Genomic DNA, 25,406 nt, shown 5'->3' on the forward strand with positions numbered 1-25,406 from the left:
TTCCTCCTCCATTGTTACAGTGGTGTACCAACACAACAAAATAATAACACAAAGACACACATTATTGAACAACGAATGCTCGCAGGTACTGAACATGCTAAAAGCTATTTCAAAGTCGCATTTTCAACTAATAGATAAACCATGTTCTCATATACAAAAATCCAAATCGTGTCGATTAAAAAAGTCTCAAAACTTAAGTTCACATTTTAATGTTTGATGAAGCAGAACTTTAAAAGTGTGCAGTGAATCTTGTGCTCACAACAGTTATTGTCATAATTATGTTTGCATAAGACTTATATAGACAATAACTGTTAAGTGTCTTTAAATATCAGCTGTATTTGTACGAGGCTAGGAAACAAGGTGTATGCGAGCTTTTAGCGAGCTACTACACCTGTTTCGAGCCGAGTACAAATACAGCTGATATTTAAAGACACTAATTAGTTATTGTCTTTATCCTGCAATTAATTCTGCATAATGTTTGTGTTTTTAAATCACAAAAACTAACATATTCGATTTGTAATCTCTTGAGGCCTGCGTAGTAATATCAAAATCACACATTACGCTGAAGACGGGTTCGCAAAAATAGAATCTCGAATGGTCAACAATAATACATCGCTCAAGGTGAATAATTATCTATTTTAACATAACAACTAATTTCAACAGTAAAAACAAATAACAAAACATTGTCAAATTTGAAATAGAAGTGTACGAGTTGTCCTACGCTTCAGACTTGACATTCACTGAACATGCATGCTGAAATTGACATGGTTGATTTTGTAACACACTCATTTGAAATCGACAATTGTCCTTGTAATTGGAATGCAAATGAAATATACATTCTGAGGTCACACAGGTTCAAACAATACTCAGTCCGGCAGTGGGCGGAGCTTTAAAGCGATATCTGTACAGTATACAGATACAGCATAGCGATATCTGTATGGCTGTATCTGTATAGTAGGACACCCAATTGCAGGATAAAAAGGAATAAAGAAGGTACCAAGAAATATTTTACACTTCATTTTTTTCTTTTTTAAACTAATATACTTGTTTTATACTCAATTGGTAGTATGAAGCTACGAGATATTTTAAGTTTTTTGAAATTGAAGGCACAATTAATAAAGCAAACGGTAGTTTCAAATACTTTTAAATAGATTTTTAACGATAATGTACCCTTGTGTTGATCCCATGCTAAACATAACAAAAATCTCTGTTCAAAGGTCTGTGAATTTTCTACAAAAAAAGTGATTTTATTTTCACCAAATTCTCTTTTTCTACTAAATACAATAATGAACTATAAATAATAATGCTTTGCAAAAAGTTTCCCCTTGATATATGTAAAAAAATATATCTCTATTATTCATTTTCTGTGCTGTTTTGCTACTATTGCAGTTTGCACATTTCGTAATTGACAGGCCACAGAAGGGGTCATAAACCATACATGAAAAGATAAAATAGTAATCTAAGTACTTAATTTGCATCTCTGAACCCCAACCCCCGGCTTGTTTTTTTAGGAGGGTGTCTAAAAATTGTCAATTACAGCCGAGTACGCATTTTACTTTCAAGGCGTGATTACGTTGATTGTTAAAGTCCTGAAAACGGATAGATGGGAACAAAAATGTTTGATATATCTGGTTTAAGATTCAGTTTTTTTAAATATAAATTAAGGCTACATTTTCATATAATAAAATAAAGAATTCACAATATCATAAAATGCAGAAAAAAATGGATGAATTGAAATATCTTAGAAAGGAGTCATTACTACAGAGATGGTGTATTTTAGTTGGGTAATTTTTCCATTTACTTAATATTTTTTTATTAGAATTAAGGCACATTTGACTTTTATTTATAAAAATATTTAAATATAGAAAAGTAGGACACATTGTTAACTTCCTCCCCAGTAATTCTTTATCAAAGATATTTATTTATTTTGGAATTTTGAAATGAAAAAGCTAAGAAATCTTAGTTTTGTTTGTGTTCTCTAGGTTATCTCATCTTCATTCTCTGACATATTCTAGTCTGCCCTTTCATAAAATAGTGTATTTTTTTTAATGTTATATCGAACTTTCGAAAAAAAATACCTGATAACCGTTCAGACAAAAAAATTATGTTGAAAAATCTTACAGATACAGCAAGTGATTCTTAAAATAGCTATAAGATACATTTTACTTTTAAAATACAACTTTTAAATCTTACGGGAAACTATTTTCACTGTTACCTCGCTCTAACTTATCCCCTATACCCCCCTCACCCCCCAAAAAAAACCAAACAAACAAACAAATCCGCAATACTATTTGTCATTCTTATAGTCAGCACTCAATTGTTCAAAAACAAATGTGTTTTAAGCTGCCAAAGACATTTTTATTTTATGGGTTATTGTTGAAGGTCGTACGATGACGTATGGTTGTTAACACATAATTCCTTTGGTTTCTTATGGAAATTTGTCCATTGACAACAAACATACCACATCAATTACTTTATATAAGTATTGTATAAATTACAACGTATTTTCATGATCTTGCAAAATGATCGTAATCCCGACAAACGTTAACATATTTTCTTATCTTAAAAGGGGACAAGAAGGGTTCCATTAACAGGCCAATAAATAAGATGACAGTTAATTTAAAAAAAAATAATAAAAAATAGGGGTATTTTTTCTCTCATAATAACAGTAAACAGATTCACAACAATGTCAATTTCAAGAAAGTAGACAACAGTTAATTAAACAATAACAGTACAGCATCAATGATTTAAAATATATGACACTTTTAACTAAAATATAAAGGCACAGAACCACGACATAGGAGCACAGAACCAGGACCGTTTTTCTTATCACCAGCACAGTGACAGGACAATTCCGTTTAACGAACTTGCACGACTTTTTCAATATAATATTGTTGTAATATACTTTGCTTGGTACTTATGACGCATTAGAGAAAAATTAAGCAACAAAACAGTCGTTTTATTGCCGTTCTGATACAATGGAAACAAACCCACCAGCACAGAATCAGGACCCACCAGCACCCGTCAGGACCGAATCACCAGCACAGTACGTTCTCTCGCAGGACAACCATACCCACCGTGCAGATAGTCTGTAGAATATAATTGTTATTGTTCAAATTATTACAAACTTACAACACTATTTCTATTTAAACGTAAATGTCAATGATATGAATAAAAACTCTGCTGTGCAAATAAATGACATTTGTTGAGCCATAAAATTAATAACTGTTCATATACTATTTAAGTTATTTGTGGAGAATGTTCTCATTGGCAACAACCTCTTTTAATTTTCATATACTTAACAAGGCAACAAACCACAAGGAAACCTATTCCCCTATACTAACACATACGTTTGACTTCAACCCGACATGACTTTTTTTACTGCATCCTCCTTATAAGCTGCGTATTATCAAATTCAAATGTTTAAGTTTTTATTATAATAAAGCGATCACACAAATGATCAGCGCTCTCGAGGAGAACACACTACAAAAAAACTACTGAAATCTTGCTTACATAGATGTATGTCATCAACAGTAAAAAAACAATTATATTATAAAACTTTTTAACGACATTCAGAGTATTTATTTCGGTGTTGACTACAGATATAAATTATAAATTCAGTGCGTACAATTTGTGAGTATAAAATTGAGAATGGAAATGGGGAATGTGTCAAAGAGACAACAACCCGACCGTAGAAAAAAACAACAACAGAAGGTCAACAACAGGTCTTCAATGTAGCGAGAAATTCCCGCTCCTGGAGGCGTCCTTCGGCTGGGCCCTAAACAAATATATACTAGTTAAGTGATAATGAACACTAATTTCCAAACTGTACACAATAAACTAAAATTAAAATAATACAAGACTAACAAAGGCTCCTGACTTGGGACAGGCGCAAAAATGCGGCGGGGTTAAACATGTTTGTGATATATCAACCCTCCCCCTATACCTCTAGCCAATGTAGAATGGTAAACGAATAACAATACGCACATTAAAATTCAGTTTAAGAGAAGTCCGAGTCTGATGTCAGAAGATGTAACCAAAGAAAATAAACACAATTTCAATAATACATAAATAACAACAAACTACTAGCAGTTAACTGACATGCCAGCTCCAGACTTCAATTAAACTGACTGAGAGATTATGATTTCATCATATGAACACCAGGCACAATCCTTCCCGTTAGGGGTTTAGTATCATACCTTCATAACATATATGAGAAGAACATGACCCGTGCCATGCCACCAACTGGATTTAGAATGAATAATCAGTTCCGATGCAAAGACCTTATCAGTGACTTAATATTAACGCCAAAATATGCAATCTTTAATGACTTGACAACAGTATCGTAATTATATCCCTTCTTAATAAGTCTATTCAAAGGTTTTGTGGTAAATACTGACACCTTTGTGCTTTATAAGGAATATTTCCATAAAAAATTGGATGTGAAATACCTGAACGTATAGGAAGTCTGCATGTTGAGCTATATTTACGAATGATGTCCTAAACCGATGATAAAATTAAGTACACGTTTTGACTAGTTTGTGATATCGAAAACCCTGGTGAAATAATTTTTCAGTAATACATAAATTTCTCTCGTTAAAATCTAGAACTTTGTTACATACACGAGCGAATCGCACAAGTTGAAATATATAAACACCGTAAGATGGTGACAAGGGAACGTCACCATATAAAAATGGATGATTAGCGATAGGAAATGAAAAATCATCTCTTTTAACATAAATTTTAGTATTCAGCTTTCCGTTAGTGATATAGATATCAAGATCGATGATAGGGCAGTGGTCATTGTTAGTATTAGTTTTATTTAAAGTAAGTTCAACAGGATAAATTTCTTTCAATACATACTAAAGTCGTCATTATTGAGAGCCAAAATATCATCCACATATCTAAAAGTATTATTAAATGTCTGTATCAGATATTGTTTCGATTGGTCTTTGCTTATTTTTGTCATAAACTGTAACTCATAGCAATACAAAAACAGGTCTGCAATAAGTGGTGCACAGTTAGTCCCCATTCGAATTCCGATAACCTGACGATATACGGAATCCACAAAGCGAACAAAAATGTTATCTAGTTAAAATTCAAGGGCATATATAGTATCAATTAATTAGGTGTGTGAATTTTGTCTAAATAAGAATATTTTAAAGTTTTCATATTCTCACTGAATACTGGTTTATAAGGAGTCACAACATAAGTATCTATTCAACATTTCATAATCGTTTTTTTGCAAACTGTTACAATTAATATGGGGAATACATATACATTAATTTAACACAATATAAACACAAAATTATGATTGATGTCTATGCGTATTAACATGTAGGTGTGAGGCATGCGCCATGTGCGGAAAAAACGTATTTGAAATTATACACTAATCACTTATATTAACTTATTATCTTCTCTCTGGACTCAAATTTTAAAATATTGATTTAGTTGAGCACATATATTATACAAAAAATAGCCTTTATATGAGGTCGATATAATGATATATTGACCTAAAACAAGTATATCGAATGAGGATGAAGCCAAATGCTATATTTGTTATATTATTAATTTCCGACCATATTTATATCAAAATCGTCATTTGATTTTGTTTGAATCTTATAGATATCCTACTGTCTCCTTGACAATAGCAAAATATAAGTTGTTATTTTAATTGCTTTTTTTGTTTGTTTGTCATCTTATATACTTGAAGATTTTTTTCGTCAAAAAATCGATCACATATATCAATTGTTTCAAAACGTTTAAGATCGTTTTACAATATCTTAAAATTCATAACATTACGTCACAAAGTATATCGGTTTTTATATATTTTAAAAATATCCGTGCACTATGCTTTTTGCTGTGTAATATGCTTTTTGGTATCCGCCGTTTTCTTTCTACTTTCGAAAATATAGTTTAAAATGTGACTATCCCTAAACGAATGAAATATGTTTAATTGTACGAATTAATAATATTCCTAAATACAGATATTGTATATAAGTTGATTATATATATCATCCATTCACAGCAGCAAGAACACTAGTGGGTATATTGTCTTCCCTGAAATAAACATTAAAAGGAACCCTCTGATACATGTTATATTGTCTTCCCTGAAATAAACATTAAATAGAACCCTCTTATACATGTTATATTGTCTTCCCTGAAATAAACATTAAATAGAACCCTCTTATACATGTTATATATCATCCATTCACAGCAGCAAGAACACTAGTGGGTATATTGTCTTCCCTGAAATAAACATTAAATAGAACCCTCTTATACATGTTATATATCATCCATTCACAGCAGCAAGAACACTAGTGGGTATATTGTCTTCCCTGAAATAAACATTAAATAGAACCCTCTTATACATGTTATATATCATCCATTCACAGCAGCAAGAACACTAGTGGGTATATTGTCTTCCCTGAAATAAACAGTAAAAAGAACCCTCTTATACATGTTATATTGTCTTCCCTGAAATAAACATTAACTAGAACCCTCTTATACATGTTATATTGTCTTCCCTGAAATAAACATTAAATAGAACCCTCTTATACATGTTATATTGATTTCCCTGAAATAAACATTAAATAGAACCCTCTTATACATGTTATATTGTTTTCCCTGAAATAAACATTAAATAGAACCCTCTTATACATGTTATATTGTCTTCCCTGAAATAAACATTAAATAGAACCCTCTTATACATGTTATATTGTCTTCCCTGAAATAAACATTAAATAGAACCCTCTTATACATGTTATATTGTCTTCCCTGAAATAAACATTAAAAAGAACCCTCTTATACATGTTATATTGTCTTCCCTGAAATAAACATTAAATAGAACCCTCTTATACATGTTATATGTATGAAGAAAAATGAGCATTTATCTACATATGTTTGACGAAAGAATGAGTAAAATTGGCGTAGTAAAAACATATATCATTTTGCGTCGTAATTCAGATTAAAGTACATTGAATAATTTCTCATATGTGATGTTTTGCGTTTGTTTGTATGTAATAGTCATATCATAAAATATATACGTTTTCCGTATTAACGAATTAAAGAGAATAATAATTCTTTGCTGGCGTATTCTATGTAATCGAATTGAACAAACATGGACCTCTAACAATGATATTGATATCTGCTTTAATTAATCTAACTTTACTTACTTGGAACCAAAGAAACAAATATTACCAAATTGTATATTGATTACTTACATTCTGATCGGTTATCTTTGCTTATACGAGTCTTTGCAAAACCACACACTTCCGATCTACCGAGAGACCCGAATAACTTGTTCTTGCTTGTTTTAGTCAGTTTTGTAATCTTCAGTGTTGGAGACTAAATTAGTAGAATGACCATTCAACAGTCATACATCAACATTCAATCAATTTATTATTTTATTTTATCTGCATACGTCTTTTTTCTTCTCTTGCATTCTCGGGTCTCCGATTTCTGAACTGTTCACACTTAAATCATGGGAAACTCGTCACCTTGTTGGTTTTCTCCTTATTATTCTAATTCACAATGGTGTTTTTTTGTCTTAGTCAAAATAGTAAAATGTATTGTAACTCTTTTGTTTAAATTTGCTTATAAAATAAGATCGAAATAGACTACACAATCAACCCTGTAGGTACAAGTCTTGTATTTCAACTCCAGTTTCCGGAACATGTCACAACATGTCCTATCTGCGACACTGCATCATTAATTAAAAATCTAATATGGGGGTAACATATATGTTTCAAAAGTGAAAATTTTTCTTATACTAGCCATGCTGACAAGGATTTTTATGTTTATGTGTGACAAGGAATCAATATTCTTACCAAACACACCAACTTCAGTATTCATTTTGTTAATTCTTTATAGGAAGTCGTATATAGAAAAAGGAGGTTGTGGTGTGAGTGCCAATGAGACAACTCATCTAAATAACAATGTGCATAGGTGGGGTGTGAAGTACAGCATAAAACTTATCATATAGTAGGCATTTATATAGACATGTAGAGTAGTAAAAGAGAATGGCATAGTTATCCTTTTCCTTCAATAGTATTGCAAAAAATTCTTTAATATGAACAAAGTTTGGAGTACATGTAGTTTTTCAATTTGACTAAAAACAAAAGTGTCCTGCTAAAATAGATTGCTTTGAAAAGTTGGGAAGGAAAAAATATTGAATGTAGTTCGATCAAAGAGCAGGGAAAAACTAAAATTGATAAATAAGAATTATCTTCTAGCTTCACCGTATCCCAGGAATATGTAAACAATTATACAAAAAAAAACTAGAATGATATTTTCAAATCATTTTATTGGCATGACTTAAATGTTGCTCTGTTTCAGAAAAGGGTATTATGTTTAATAATACAACTACATTTTTTTAAAGGAATGTTTTATTTTCCAATATGGCTACTTAATGAAACAAATAAAAAAAATGTAAGACATAGCATTACAATCGTAGGTATAATTCTTATATCCCAACTCCAGTGTCCGGTGCTTGTTAAACATGGATTGAGATAATGAATGCTTTTCTGGACTCATTGATTCTGATTGATTAAAAGTGTATTCTGAATTGAATTTTTTTATAGTTTTAAAAACATGTATCGAGATATCAATCAAGAAAATTGGATGGATATCATGTTTACTAGAAGTGGTGCGGCCTAGTGAAAACAGCAAAAAGAAAGTAGAAAAAAAAACAGATTTGACTGCAGGGTTACACCGTTTTTGTATTCGTTGTTGCATGACCCTCTTTTTTCGATTGAATGATAATTTCACATTACTACATACATGATATGCACATGAAATCAAATATCCATGTATAGCATTTTTCTATTTAACCAAAGATCAGGTGTTTCGAATGTAAGCCTGTGGAGCAGTCAATTACAAAACTGGAACCTATTTATGATTTTTTTTCTATTGTACCAGGTTGTTTGGGTTTCTTTTAATTACTCAGTATAACATCCATGCCATTAAAATCTAAAAAAAAAACATTCGTGAGGAAACGTCAACGTTATAATGATGATCGAAGTAAACATATTAAATAAAGTCCGATATGTAAATCCCAAGAGTGGTCGTTTGTCACTTAAAAAGATACTTAGGATTCATTTATTTTCGTGGGTATCAATTTTCGCGGATTGTTGAAAATTTGCATATTCGTGAATATTAGATTTCGGTTTTGCTAATCTCTGTATACAAAATATATTGAATAAGTGTATATTTTGAACATTTGAATTCGTGGTCTCAACGAATAATAATGAATCCACAGTAAAGCAACTCACGAGTTTCTCACACAACGCAAATTGCGATAAAGGGATGCGGCAAACGGAAATACTAGCTGAAAAGGGTGCGTCAAAAATCGAAATAAAGTAGCTGAAAATGTGCAACTCATAAATAAAAATGAACTATCGACGAAATAACAAATGTTGTTTGTGTCTTAATAAGATTTATTTGCATGTTTGAACTATTTAGCGGTTGTGATGTATGTCTGTAAAGTATGATTACATAGTTTTGGCTAGTAGATCCAAATACTGTTACCTACATGTAACACTATATAAATAACACCTAGCTGAGCGGTTGATAGAGCAGATTGTTACCCTTAGAAAACATAGTCAACCCTTTCAGCTATGTGTTATTTAATTTATTATACTGAATGTATTTAAAAGAATTTTTGCATATCAAAATATTTATAAAGCCAAACAAGTACAAAGTTGAAGAGCATTGAAGATCCAAAATTCCAAAAAGTTGTGCCAAATACGGCTAAGGTAATCTATGCTTAATTTCATACAAATTTGATATGAATGAAAATTTGTCAAGAAAAATTAAGACACACGTTGTACTTTTGGAGAATGTCGAGTAAAAGTTCATGCAAATTAAGACAAAAACAGGTCTTTTTAGACTTTTAGACTTTTGTAGTGCTGAAACCTAATTCTTGACAAATGTTGGCATATGTGTTATAGTAATCCATGACATTGCCAACGAGGAAATCGTTAACTAAATTTATATGCAAAGTAAAACAATGTATAATTGTCTTTCGGATAAATAATAATTCATTTTTTTAAACCCTCGATAATAAGTTAAAATAAAAATACCATACGCATTATTTCAACGCGTCACTTGACAATGCCTCAGCAAAGCGTAGAAAAACAAACAAAACCTTGACACAACCCGTTACGTTATGGATGAAATCTATAATACTAAAATTACGAGGTCCAATTTGTCAGCCATCATCACGTGAAAACGACGAATCAAAGAATTCAACTTTATATACAACTTATATAGTACAAAGGTGTAGATTAAAAATTACACCACTCCAGGCCCTTTTGTTTTCCACGTCACTAATATTGCCAATAATTAAGAAGTTCCGGGTCGAGTCCGATACCGATACCAATAGTATAATCACCTGTTACTTATTACCTTATCTGTACGTTCCACATCTGACAGGGGCACCACCATACATTGTATACAGGATTAATATGCTATATACACGGGTCATAATCACAGGGTTCACACTACTTAATTGTCAAATTGTTACCCATTGTAGTATTTTAATCAATAAGACTTTCTATGATAACAATACGAATACTAAACATCTGGACTAAAAATTAGGCGTATAGGTACAGTTTTCAATTTGTTAGCCGGCATGACGTAAAACAGCGAATCAAATAATTCAAATTTATTTATAACTAATATAGGGCAATGCTGTTGACTAAAAAATGCTCCATTCCAGGACCTTTTGTTTTCCAAATAATTATTATTACCAATAATTGATAAGTTCAAACAGAAAGATTTGAAAGCAGAGAAAACTGTGTATCTTATAATCGGCATGACTTTATCAGATGTCAATACTAATACTAAAATAAGGCTTGCGCATAGTTATACACTTTAATTCAGTCACGGACCCGCGATATCACGGGTGTGTTCTAGTAGAATTATATAATTATGATCAGTGAATTTTGTTATTTCGTAGATTAAGTGTCGCAAAAATGTTTACTATGGACATACTTTTTTCTCATTTTATAAACATTGAATGTGCTTTTGGTCAATACTTTAATACCCCGATGAGATTGCTAAAAGACAATTTATAAATGTCTTTACAGATTCTTTTAGTTGCATTTATTCAAAGCATTGATTATGGGTTTTTTTTAGAATTTAATGCAGAAACTGAAAATGACGTATTTAATGTTACTGTTTGTAATGACAACATTCAAGTTTCTTGTTTTGAAATATCAAAATTGGATTTTGCTATGGTCTAAATTTGGAATAAAACTATATGTCCTTTAACTACAAACAACTTTAAATATACAAGAAGAATTTTTATCATAAATACCAACCAGAATCGTACGACTCGTATCAAGCAAATTGTTGAGAGGACTGTATATAATTCACTTGGGTAAATGTGTTATGCAGCTACAATGTACGTATATCCAAAGATGACGGACGACGTTTCTTGTACGTACTTCTTTTGTCTATTTTGTAGAAATTCTGTATTATTCTTTTGTATTTCGTGTCTTATTTAAAATATTACTCAGTTTTAAACTGAAATCCACAGCTTCTTTTCATAGTTCAACGGATTAAGGGAGAAATTGTTACTTCAAAATATCGTGAGGATATGGGTAACTGTATAGACTGATATCCGTAACTGAAATAAACGTTTAGATCAGGATATCCGTAACTGTTCGGTCTCGTTGTTTCTGCTTCATTCTTTATCCTCAATGTAACAGTTTGGACCCTCCCTTTTTCGAAAAAAACTGTAATTAATTTGTCAAAATATTAGAAATCATCGGGATGGAAAGACATGCTCAAGATGAAGAAGAAGACAAAGACATTATAATAAAAAATCCACTGTTTATGACGTCTTCACACTAAATCCTTTTGATGTTGGATGTTTAATAACCTGATTAAAAAATAATCTAAGATTTTGTATTGTTCTTAGACTAGCTTTCAGAAGTTGTGATTTTTCTTAGATCTGTATTTAGTCTGTTTGTTGTTCGGATATCCAAGTACCCTCCCGCGTTCACATTGTTTGTGTGAAATATATTTTTATTTGTTTCCACCTGACGAATGAAGCCTTTTCAACTGATATTTTAGTCTGCTCTTAAGTTGTACTGTTACACAACTATCTCAGGTAAGGGGATGATTGGACACTAGCTAGTACGTTTAACCTCGCGACATTATGTATTTGCATTGGCCTGATGTAAGTGAGGAGCCTGTAATTTTGTGACTGTGTTATGTATTTGATTTTGTTATTTATTTGTTTGTACTTAAAATGGCCATTCGTAGACTTGTTTAGATTGGGGTACATTTGTCTTTCCGGGGCCTTTAATAGCAGACTATGGGGTATGGGTATTACTCACTGTAATAGTTGACATAACATTGTAAATTTTGTGTCATTTGATCTGTTGTGCATAGTTGTTAAGCAACCAAAACTCAATCTATCAATCTTTTTTATAATTATATGTTCAGGACGAAATAAAGTTATAAAAAAAAAATACAGTTAGTAGGTCTTACAATAGAGGCCGTCCTAGACTTGAACTGCCACTGGAAAGCGATTTCAATTTGGAAAGGGAAGGAAATTTGTTTTTGCCATATGCCAATTTAAGAGCTGGGAATTCTCTACACGATGCATCTGATTTACAATTCCATCCTGACCTGACGTTGATGCGTACTTGACTTTCAATTTAAGTTATGAACGTTATCTATAATATTTGTGTGTGCCATTGTTACTTTTCTCTGTTGTAATAGTTTTAAATTTAGTTATATAGTGATTTAGATTTTAAACTAATGTTAACTGTGATACATTGTGCCCCAAAAAATGAACTTTTTACCTATCATGTCTGTTTGCTTTGCTCAAAAACTGTTGTTATTACAATGGAATTCTATGTGACTCTTATAAAAGTGAGAGGCTCAGCTAGCTTTACAATCAGGTTTAATATTCTAATTTCTACACGAGACGCTCGTTTCGTCTACAAAAGACTCATCAGAGACGCTCGAATCCAAAAAAAGTTAAAAAGGCTAAATAAAGTACGAATTTGAAGAGCATTGAGGACCAAAATTCCTAACAGTTTTGCCAAATTCAGCTAAGGCTATATATGCCTGAGATAGAAAAGCATCTAAAAAATTTAAAATTTTGTAAACAGTTAATTTATAAATATAACTATATCAATGATTATTCATGTCAGCACAAAAGTGCTGACTACTGAGCTGGTGATACCCTCGGGGAAATAAATCTCCACCAGCAGTGGAATCGACCGTGGTTCATTTGCGTTAAATAGGTCGAGTAAGAAGACTACGGTTCTGTTAAGAGTTACTTCTATAACAATGCTACACATTTTGTTTTCATTTGGTAAACATGTTTTGCAAATAGTAATGAATATCTTGTGAAATAGTTCAACGTAAAAAAAATATTGAACAATGGTAAGTGAAAGAGTGAAATGATTGTTATCTCTGACTACAAGTGAAGGGTGACAGTTGATTTTTTTTCTTCAAATCAATCTATTTGAACATAAATTTATAGATTATAGGAGCGGCCATTTACCACATTATGTGTTTCAAACATAAAATAAGAACTGAACAAACTGTACGTGAAGCATAAACATCATTTCCGGGACAAAACATTTACCACATATCACCAAATTGAATATTATTTCAACTGATCGGTCAGAGCTTACTTTTTAATTTGCATAAGGACAATCTATTTATATAGATGTGTGTCACCGCCTTCATTTATTAGATTTGATTTGTTCAACGTAATCTGTACGATAATTTACGTTTGAAGTTGGATTCATAAAAACTGGACATATATATATATATATATATATATATAGTTAATTGCTATTAATATGTATTGCAATATACATTGTGTTTAAATGTAATATCAGCATTTCGTTCTATTATAATCGTAAATCAATCCTTATTCTATATTACTTTTGAGATATAGTTTTTCAAATGTGACGTCATTTTTGTGCTGTTTCAGAAATTTCGGAAATTCAAATGTGACGTCATTTTTGTGTTTTTTCACCACTTCGTATGTGACGTCATTTTTATTATATTTTTTGCGTTGAAGCCTGGACTAGTCGGGTGTGTCTATTTTTCTGTGTTGGTCTATTTGCATTATGTATTCGGGTTTTGTTTTTTTGTAATTAGTTAATACTTCAGTTTCATTATATATATCTTTTATATTCATTTGATAAAATTCACTGTTTGCAATAGCATGAATTGTTTTAAATAACAAGGATGTTCTTATCCCAAGCATTAAAAACATAGCCGTATTTGACACAACCTTTTTCAACTTTTGATCTTCAGTGCTGTACAACTTTTTACTTTTTTTTCACTTTTGATCTTTTATATCTGTGCGTCACTGGTTTTGTGGACGATGCGCGTTTTTGGCGTATTGAAATCCAAACATGATGCCTTTTGTTATCTATTAATCATGTGTTTCTTTGTTCTTCTTTTAATTTGTATTGTAGTCCTGTAATATTATATTGTCATTTTAATGTTATATGTAACATTACCATTAAAGTGCGAGGTTTGGCATGCCACAAAACCAGGTTCAACCCACCATTTTATCTTTAAACATATCCTGTACCAAGTCAGGAAAATGGCATAGTTCGTTTCTGTGTGTGTAACATTTTAACGGTGTTTTTTTTTAAGACATATAAACGTTTTATTCCTAAATATTTCCTGTGTACAATTACCTTAGTCGTCCAGGATCAGACTAAGGGTCCCTGTTTAAAAAGTAAAACCATCTATCCAGGGGAAATAGAAGGCAATAAAAAAATAGTCCACTTTTAACCTTGGATTTACATTTAGTGTACAAAAAAATATATCCATATAATGTTAGAAGCATCTAACAGATCTTTACTTTAATTTCAAAAAAATAAGTTAATAAGTATAAGATACCCACGTAAAATATGTGCATTTAATACAGACTCCAATTTTGTCTAATCAATGTTATCAACGCTTTTCAAAAGAAAAAAAAAATTTAGATTAAATTTCAAGTTGTGTTTCCAAATTTTATAAATATCTTGTGGTGTTTTTTGCGTTTTGTTAATTTTATTGAATTCCTAATTTTTCATAGTGATCATTTAAAATATATGATAATTATGTTTAAAAAATTATCATCTTTTAGTTCTCCCGTATTTTTGCCCAATAGAACCTCCTTTTCACCAAAAGGATTATTTATTCCTATGTTTGATGTGATAAGTATTTCTTGGAGGTTTTTTAAAATTAACTGTGATGTTCTACAACTGAAAAATAAACGTTGCAGGGTTTCTAGATTATTGTCATTTTGACAAATGTGACATTTTCCATTTGCTATCTTCATTTTTTTTAATCTTTCTTCAGTATATAAAATATTGTGCATGGATTTCCATTGGAATTCTTTTACTTTATTTTCAATTTTCAAATATTTTAATCCCGACCACATATTTTCCCAAGGTATATTTGTTCCAAATATTTCCTCCCACTTAATTTGACATTTTGGAGATACATCTTTATTTAAAACCGTACGAATATAATTGAGTTTTAACTTCGCTGGTTTGATTTTTTGGTTGTTTAAGTTAATGATCTCAAGGTCATTTGATATGTTTAATTTACTTTCATAATGCAAATTTTGGTTTCCGCAAGATTTCAAAATTTGCACGATATCTTTTGGAATTGCCTGTTTAATTTTTGAAAATTCGGAAATACAATTTCTCCGATCAATCAGCTTCCTATAAATTTCATTTCAGCTAATGAAATCCATAGTTTCTAAATTCAAAATGTCCTGGATAGTTGTGATAAAGCTTTAAAAAAAAGAAGAGTAGAGCAATGGTTTATTTTTGAAACGAATAGAAGAGTTTCCAAATATCCTCATATTTAAAATAGCACTTTTATATGGAGGTATTTCGACATTTTGAATAAATACTGACCACGTATTTATAATTTTCTGATAAATTTGTGGTAGTTGGTTCATGTCTAAACCATTTAAATTTGAACATTTACAAACAAAAATAGCATCATTATATTTTTCGTCAAAATTCCGAAGCCAATACTTACTGATCGCATTCCAGCTTTCCAATGGCTCATGAATTAAACGATATACAAGTTTTGTTTGTTTACTTTTTATAAACGTATCTATACTTACCATTCCCATCCCCCCTTGTATTTCGTCCAAACAACAGACATTTCTATCTACCTTGTTCAATTTTCCGTTCCATATAAAGTTCAAAATTATATTATTTAGCTCTTTAGTGTATTTATCCGGAATTCTTCGATTTTGATCTCGTAAGAACAAGGAGAAAGTATCATATTTTTTACTATAAATGTTTTACCTACAAATGTAAGCTTCCTACTTTTCAAAACATGTGTACAATTTTTAACTTTTTTTTATTATTTTTCTCCAAATATCATCGTCATCTATTTCATAACCATGGCAAACCCGTAATGTTTTAACATTGCCTGTGATCCATTTGATTTTATCAAATTTAAATCGTTTTCTTTTAAAAGCCCCTAATACATGTAATAGTAAGCCTTTTGTTTTTTTAATAGTTTATTTTAGAACCCGAAACTTTTTCGTCTAAGGACAATATTAAAAAGTATTTTCTACAGATTTTTCATTTTTATTAAATACCTGGGTGTCATCTGCAAACATACATAATTTGGTTTCTATAAAGTTCCCTCCCCCTCCTGGTAATTTTAATCCTTCTATTTTAATGTCACCCCTTATCGCAAATGCCATGGGTTCAGCTTGTATGATATACAAGAGAGGCGCTATTGGACACCCTTGCCTAGCGGAGCGAGTAATAGAAAAGTATCTGGATACAAACCCATTAGTTTTTATGCACGTTGTAGCATTGTATAATAGCATTTTTATCCATGCTCTAAATTTCCCGCCAAATTCAAATTTCTTTAAAACAAAATCTATCCATTCCAATTCAACCCTATCAAACGCTGTTTGTTGATCCAAAAATAATATAATTCCTTCTTTATCTTCGTTGTCAATATATTCCATAATGTCCTGAATCATTCGGTTAGCCTCGCTTATATTTCTACCTTTAACAAAGCCCTTCTGATAAGTATGAATAATTTTAGGCAATACTATTTTAAGTCTTTCAGATAGAATCTTTGCAATAATTTTATAATCACAATTTAGTAAAGTTAGTGGTCTCCATTTTTTATATTTTCCCTTTCCCCTGCTTTATGTTATAAGGTTAAGACCCCCTTATGTTTAGAGTTACTCAATATAGTATCATTAATTTTTTTTTGTAGTAAACTAAATAAATCGTCTTTTATTATATCCCAGTATAAAACATAAAATTCTGATATTATACCATTTTCGCCAGGTGATTTGTTTTGTTTAAGTAATTTTAGTACCTTTTCTACTTCAGATATATTTATATCTCTATCTAACATATCTTGATCTTCCTTACTTACCTTGTCTACAATAAATTGACAAAGTTGTTCGCCCGCTGTTTTGTCCCATCCTTCCGTGGCAAAAAGTTTAGTATACACGTTTACTTGTTCATTTAAGATTGAATCAATGTCACATTTATACTCACCGTTTTCTGTTTTTACACATTGCCATAGTTTGTTCTGCCCATTTTTCTTTTCTAAATTAAAAAAGTATTTTGTCGACTTCTCCCCGTCTTCTGCCCATTTAGTTCTTGATTTAATTTTTGCAGAGACTGTTTTTTTTTAGTATAATATTCCTTAATTGTATTTTCTAATTCTAAAATTTTGTCACATGATTCATTTAATTCGTTTTATTGAAGTTTCAATTTTTTTAATTTTTTTTTTTAACCTTGTGTTTTCGTTGTGTCGTTTTTTTTTACAATAAACAGGGTATAATATTGCACGAATGGAATATTATTAAAAGGAAAACGTATTTATATGTGTTTTAGTTAAGCTTTTTGAAGTATCGTCTATTGTCTTATTCCGATTAAACAATTAACTTATAGTGATATTTATATAAATATTTGTAACATTTAATATACATAAAGGAAAATCTTAAAGGAAAATCATGTTTGCTGATCAAGAATGGAAATGAGTGAGGTCAAAGTACCAACAAATAATTCTGAATAAAAGAAAATAATACTGTATTTAAACGTTTCGTCCACAAAAGACTCTTCAGTGACGCTTGAATTTAAAAAAATAAAAAAGGGAAAATAAAGTACGAAGTTGAAGAGCATTGAAGACCCGAATTTCAAACTAAACAAATTACAACTAAGGTGATATATTCCTAAATATGTATATTCGATACAAAGACTACAGACAAAATTAAAGCAATTTACAGGAAAAATGATGCATGCTCAACTGCCACAATATCCCACATTTAATCCACTAATGCGCGTGGTCACCATTTGGTATTATAATTTAGCACAACAGCTCAAGAGATTGCTAGATTGAGTCTAAGTAAACTAATAGACAACTCCACACAATAGTTCAGCTCGATTAGACACAGTGAGGAAAAATGAGTGTTCATTTTCAATTCATGTTCAGGCTCATCATTTCTAACTTGATGGATCCAAAAATGCATAAGGATCATAACATATCTAATCCACTAAGCACGCATATCATCATTTTATAGCAAACATGGCAAATGTTTGAAAATAATCAAAATTTGATGACATTTCCTTTCTATATTTTATCATGAAGACTAAAGCAATAATTATATAGCAATGGAATTTCTTCTAACAGTTGAGCGCACCATGGTTATAAATGACGATTCCCTGGACTTGCCTCCAAAAGTCCTTAGTCAGTATCCTAAGCAACCAATCAATGACGATTCATTAGACTCGTATTCAAAAGTCCTTAGTCAATATTTTGAGGTCAGTGGCAATCAGGCTTCAACCAATCAATGACGATTCCTTGGACATGCCTACAAAAGTCCTTCGTCAGAATCTTCGGAGGTATATCCCAATCAGACAACAACCAATCAATGACTATTCCTTGGACTAACCTACACAAGTCCTTTGCCAGAAACCTAGGAGGCCTATGTCAAACAGACAGCAGCCAATCAATGATAGAGGTCAAAAGGGTATTCAACAATAGATTCCCTGGACTCTCTTTAGTCAGAGTATTAGGAAAACAAAATTCACCCGACTGCAACCAATCAATGACAATTCCCTGGACTTGCCTACAAAAGTCCTTAGGACATAATCCTGTGAGGTAAAGGTCAGTCAAACAGCAACCAATCAATGACGATTCCTTTGATTCGTCTTCAAAAGTCCTTAGTCAGAATCCTAGGAGGTAGATGTCTATCAGACAGCAACTACTAAGTGACGATTCTCTGAACTTGCTTTCAAAAGACATAGGAAGTTAATGTCAACCAAACAGCAACCAAACAATACCGATTAACTGCACTTGTCTTCAGAAGCCCGTCGTCAGAATCCTAGGAGAGGTCTATGTCAATCAAATATCAACCAATCAATGTCGATTCCCTGGAATTGCATTGAAAAGTCCTTAGTTAAAATCCTAGGATGTTTATGTCAATCAGACAACGACCAATCAATGTCGATTCCCAGGACTTGCCTACAAAAGTCCTTTGTGATATTCATAGGAGATCTATGTCAATCAGACAGCTACCAATCGATGCAAGATGAGAATATGATTTATGCAATGGGTCTTTATTACATGCTTTTACTTCTATTTTAATACAAACATTTGTATTTTCTGATTGAACGTCTATTTAAATGTTTTTTATAGACCCATGTCCAGTCAATGTGTCTTTTGTCCAGTCATTATCCTTATAAGTTGTTAGTATAGGTAAGTGTACATTATTTGTGATTTATATACCCTATATCCTTCTGATTAATCATAGATGTGAAGTTAGCAGCCGGTTCGTTATTTGATATTCGATATTCAATATCCAACCATCTGCTAGCAGTCGGTTCAATATTCAAATTTGATTGAAAATCATAAAAAAACATAATATTTGATAACATTAAAAGCATGATTTTAATTCATAGTTGAAAGGAGTTGCGATACGTAGTTAATCGTTTTATGACCCTTTGAAGTTATCATAAACTCTCAATGTTCCCGAATATTACTAATGCTTATAAAAGTTGCACATTGTCTTTATTTAATATAGATTTTTATCAATAAAACGACATCAAAACTGTATTTTTTTAAATTTAACACTTTTTAAAACAAAAACAAAAACCGATCACTCTAGAAATATTTAGAAAAATGTATATATGGTAAGCCAAAAATAAATAAGAGATATATAGTTAAAACCAACATGAGATCGATAAAATGACGGTGAGACTCACCTGTTCTTTCAATGTCCATGCAATTCATAGACTCTGTAAACATATTTATAACGATTTTTTCAAGATGATTTCCCAGAATAATGTCATCTTCGATATCTACAGAGCGCTAAGCTTTTCACTTTTTAACTAACAAATGTCAAAATGTCAGGACAAAGGGCACAGGGCTAAAGTGAGAGCCCCCAGCTGATATCTCAATCTGCTTAATATTGAGCAACATTTAATTAATATGTAGATACAGGTACAAATGTGACTAAAAGGAATGTGGGTACACTTCCTGTCTTCTATGTTTACGGAGGGCCCAAAGTGTCAGTTGGATATTCACAAAATATAGCAAAAACCAACCTGATACCGCTTAAATAACGGTGAGAAACCCCTGTTATTTCAATGTCCATAAATTGGACAAATTTATAGACTCTGTATATATAAATATTGTTTCAAGAGGATTTCCCAGAACAACGTCATGTTCAATATCTACGAAGGACTAAGCCTGTCACTTTGTCAGCTACAAAATGGCAAAAGTTACGGAGGGCCCAAAATTCCAGTTGGATATTCAAAATTTATAGCGAAAACCTACCTGAGACCTTTTAAATTACTTAATTGTTTATATTTGAAGAATTTGCAATAGTTAAAAGGGGACATTAAAAGTTTTTCGTCGTGTCTTTTCACTCTTCCTTACTCAGAAAATCATGCTTTGAATGTTATTAAATATTTGATTTTTCTATGATTTTTAACTGACTTGAATATTTAACTGACAACTATCAGCCGGTTGGATATTGAATATCGAATAACGAATAACAAACCGTCTGCTAACTTCACATACATCATGTACATCATCATTGGCTATACAATATTTTGATTTAGCGTTATAGATGAAGATACATCTAGAAAAAAAATTCGAACGCATACAAGTGTTATTTGTTATTTTGTTATGCAGTTGACCGCCTGTTTTTGTTTTTGTTATTTTTTTGGTTTACTGCCTTTTAAACGGTGTGCATATATTTTATATATTTTCTATTTTGATGTTCATATGGTGACTTAACTATTTGTCAAAACTTTTCCCTTTACACCTACTTTCTAAAAGGGGCGGTGTATACTTTTGAATGCTATGCTCACAACTTTGGACATCAATTAGTCGATCATTTTTATATTAGGTGCAGACGAAGCTTTACAGCTTATCTGCATGTTGGATTCTTATATCAAGTTTTTTTTATATCTTACAAGATTGATCGTTTATATAAATATACAGTGTTAATTTCCATTGTTCAACGCAAGCGTACACGTAAGATGAATATATACGGTTCCCTATTTGTGCATTGTGTTTAAAAAATCGTATGTGTTGTTTACAACTCTGTATTGTATTGTTCTGGTCGTACTATTTCAAATATTCAATTTCACGAATGTATCATGTGTTTCCATCAGTTTACAATAGAATTATCACATGGTTACTCAGGTTTGAAATTAATGGTAAACCCTAGTTTTTAGTGCTTACCGTTTTAATTTATTGACCTAACTGCACGACTCGTTTCTCAATTGATAGCGGTAAGAAAGACTTAGATAATCGTTGCAAAGAATCCTGCTAAACTTTTTGTGAAAGACGGTTTTAATGTTGCAGTGTTGCGAGAGTTTATGTTCTATTTTGAAGTGTAGTGACCTGCAATACAAGTACCGTTCCATTGAGATTAGTTATATGTCTTGTGTTTCTGTCTCTGCCCTAGGTATATTCTGTATTTGGCATGTGTAGTGCATCACGACATAAGACATTGTTACGTGTACGTATACCATGATGAACTTTCGTGCAAGACTGCTGCAGAGTATATTTTTTGAAATGGACCAGAATATGACTTTTTGACTCTTGACCTATGCACGTTGAGGGTGTCATCGGGATATAGTGTGAATGTTACCTTGACCTCAAAATATAATTTCCAATTGACCTTGCTTCTGAATATGTGGCATGTAGATGTATTGTCATAAGATGGAGAGTCTAGTGGTAATGAAAACTTCATATGAGCTTGATCTTTGGCCTCAATGTACAACTTGTATATTGTGTTTGAATTAAATATGGAATTGTCTGATTGGCACTCATACCACATCTTATTATATCTATTTTAGATATAAAGATATATTTGTTAGTTTTGTGTAGCACGATAACCCTTTCCTCCAAATCTGCTTTGTGTTTTTTTTTATAAGGAACTCTTAACTAGACTATGACTTCTTGACTTTGACCTCTGCATATTGGGTGTGTCGTTTGGTATTATTACCTTGACGACAAGTCAGAAGTCTCTGTTTTTTGTTGATCCTATAGTTTTTAATTGTAAGTTCAGTTATTTTTTTTGGAGTTTCAATTAGTACACACTTTGATTAAGGGATATCTGAAGCCCGCCTCCGGTCCAGGGATTCTCACGCTTTTTTGAAGACCCATTGGTGGCCTTCGACTGCTTTCTGCTCTTTCGTCATGTTACTGTCTCTTCTACACATTCCACATTTTCTTTCTCAATTTTTAAAAATGTTCGGTTCAAATGAAAACAAAACCCTTTAATTTCCGTGAAAAATTTGAGTGGGTCTTATTGGGGTCTTAGCTTGACGCGAGATTGCTGACTTTTTGTAAGCGTTACACGTGAAAGTCAAATTATAGTGACGTGAAAACGGGAATTGAAGTCTAGCGGGACAAGGGAAGTTACACAAAAATGAGAATTGCGTACGTACATAGTGTAAGCGGGATACGAAAATCTGACAAAACAGTAAGCGGGTCTGGGATCAGAACCCGAAACGAGACCCCCATTAGAGAGAACATTCAATGCTTTAGTAGCACCATGTGCTGCCAGTTGTGATAGATAATGCAAAATGTTTTAATCAGTATACATGTCCCTTAGATTTCCTTTCATTTTATGGACATGCAGATATGTATAGTCTGTTTAACATCTTAAAAATTCACACAGAAGGTATACGCATATCAATAAACTGAACTCAGTGCAAAGAACCTTTAAAGTACACTTAGACAGAGAGCTCAATCTAGTGAAACACTTTGTTATGCTGGTCACATGTTACTTGACATATCGTTTTTTGGTACCAAACTGCACCGAGATCCTGAAAAAAATGGAATGGAAGTAAATAAGCTGATTAATGAAATAAATGTAGAATATGTCTATTAACCACAGATCCCCCTGCTTTTGAAAAAAATGAGTAAACTTCCACATATAGATGCAGGATTCGCGTAATTTTGACCATTTTGCGACTACAAGCATTTCGAGTAAGTTTCAAAACATTCGGTTGAGGTAAATTAAAGTTAAAGAACAGAAACAATAGATTTAGCAGTTTTCCTATCTCAAGGCTCCGGGTTGACATTTTTGTATCTTTGGTACTCGTACTATAACGTTTTACATCTAGAAACTCATGAACAGTGATGCCTTCGGAACATAATATCGAACTTAAAAGATCTGTGTTCGTACTTTATTTGGCCTTTTTTATTTTTTTTTTAATTCAAGCGTCACTGATGAGTCTTTTGTAGACGAAACGCGCGTCTGGCGTATACTTAATTTAGTCCTGGTATCTATGATGATTTATTTACATGTTCAACACTGCCTTATTCGGTTTGTATGTGCCTGTGGTAAGTCGGGAGCCTGTAATTCAAGGAATATCGTTTTTTACGTGTTACATGCTTGTTTTTCGTTATTTTTTTGTACATACATTCGTTCGTTTATTTTCTCGTTTGAATATTGTTTTACATTGACATTTCAGTGCATTTTATTGCTGACTATATGCGGTATTGACTTTGCTCATTCGTGAAAGCTGTATATGACCTATAGTTGTTAGTGTTTGTGTCATCTGGTCTTTTGCCGAGAGTTCTCATTGGCACTCATGCCACATAAGGTGGCGGGTTAGGAGCCCGCTAACATGTTTAACCCCGCCTTATTTTATATGCACGTGTCTATCTTTTTTTTCGGTTACTTTTTGTACACAAATTAGACCGTTTGTTTTCTCGTGACGTTTGAATTGCTTTTCATTGTCATGTCGGTGCCTTTAATAGCTGACTTTGCGGTATGAACCTTGATCATTGTTGAAGACCGTGTTGTGACCTAGGCTTCATTGTATAATTGATAATTTCTGTGTCATTTAGTCTCGTGTGGAGAGTTCTCGTTGGCACTCATGATGCACCAGCTTCTTTTATATAATGTGAATAAGTTTTGTAGTATTTGGTTGGGGCAAACTAAAGTAAGAAGAACGGAACCCGTTTTTATGGGACGTTCGGGACAGACGGACTAGTGTATTACTTTATGCCCCTAAATCATGGCGCCAACACAGACGTTCTGACTATTGTGCTTGTGATACACATCCCACTAGCACTGTCATTAACACACGTACACATAATTCTATTATAAAAATATTCATTCTTAATTTTGATTTCTTTATTGTCGGCCGAATGATTATATGCATGCCCTTCACAATGACTGAATGAGTATCAAATTTGACAAATTTATTGTACATAATTATACATTTTATTATATTTTATAACTTTTTTTTAGGGGTGGCAACGAGTACTCGAGTACTCGGGTACTCGGTTGGAAGGCCGAGTACTCGAATACAGTTTTAGTATTCGGATACTCGTGTGCCTGTTATAAATCTTGAGAAACTTCTCTTCACATTTTCACTCTCTGTAGTTCGGTTGAAATATCCCTTCGTAATAGACATTTGCGGAAACTAGGTCTACACCTAGGATTACACCTTAGACTTACGATTACACTTAAAAAAAACAAAGGGTCATCTCAAAATGAAAAAAAAACAACAAATAAAGATACATAGTAAAATGATTTTTTTTATTATGTAAATAAATCTTAACGGCGGCAAACGAAGGCAGCGCATATGGTCACAACAGATGTTAATTGCTGTCTTGGAAGTCTCCACAAAGTCCCAATAACTTTATATTTTTTTAATTCTCCGATTGCGCGTTCAACCTTACCTCTATAGTGGGTTATCAGTCTATTTAATTTTTTACATTTTCTCTGCATATTCCTGGGTTTTCTAACAATTTGCTGTCTAGTATAAGCTGTCAGTACTGGATGTCTGTTAGGATAAATTTTGTCGCCCAGCAGAAATAGCTCATCCGGGAAAGGTAATTGTTGTCCAATATTTCGCATCAACATATATTGCTGCGCATCATTTGATGTC

Source organism: Mytilus galloprovincialis, chromosome 12 (assembly GCF_965363235.1).
Source record: "Mytilus galloprovincialis chromosome 12, xbMytGall1.hap1.1, whole genome shotgun sequence".
Classification (NCBI taxonomy): Eukaryota; Metazoa; Mollusca; class Bivalvia; order Mytilida; family Mytilidae; genus Mytilus; species Mytilus galloprovincialis.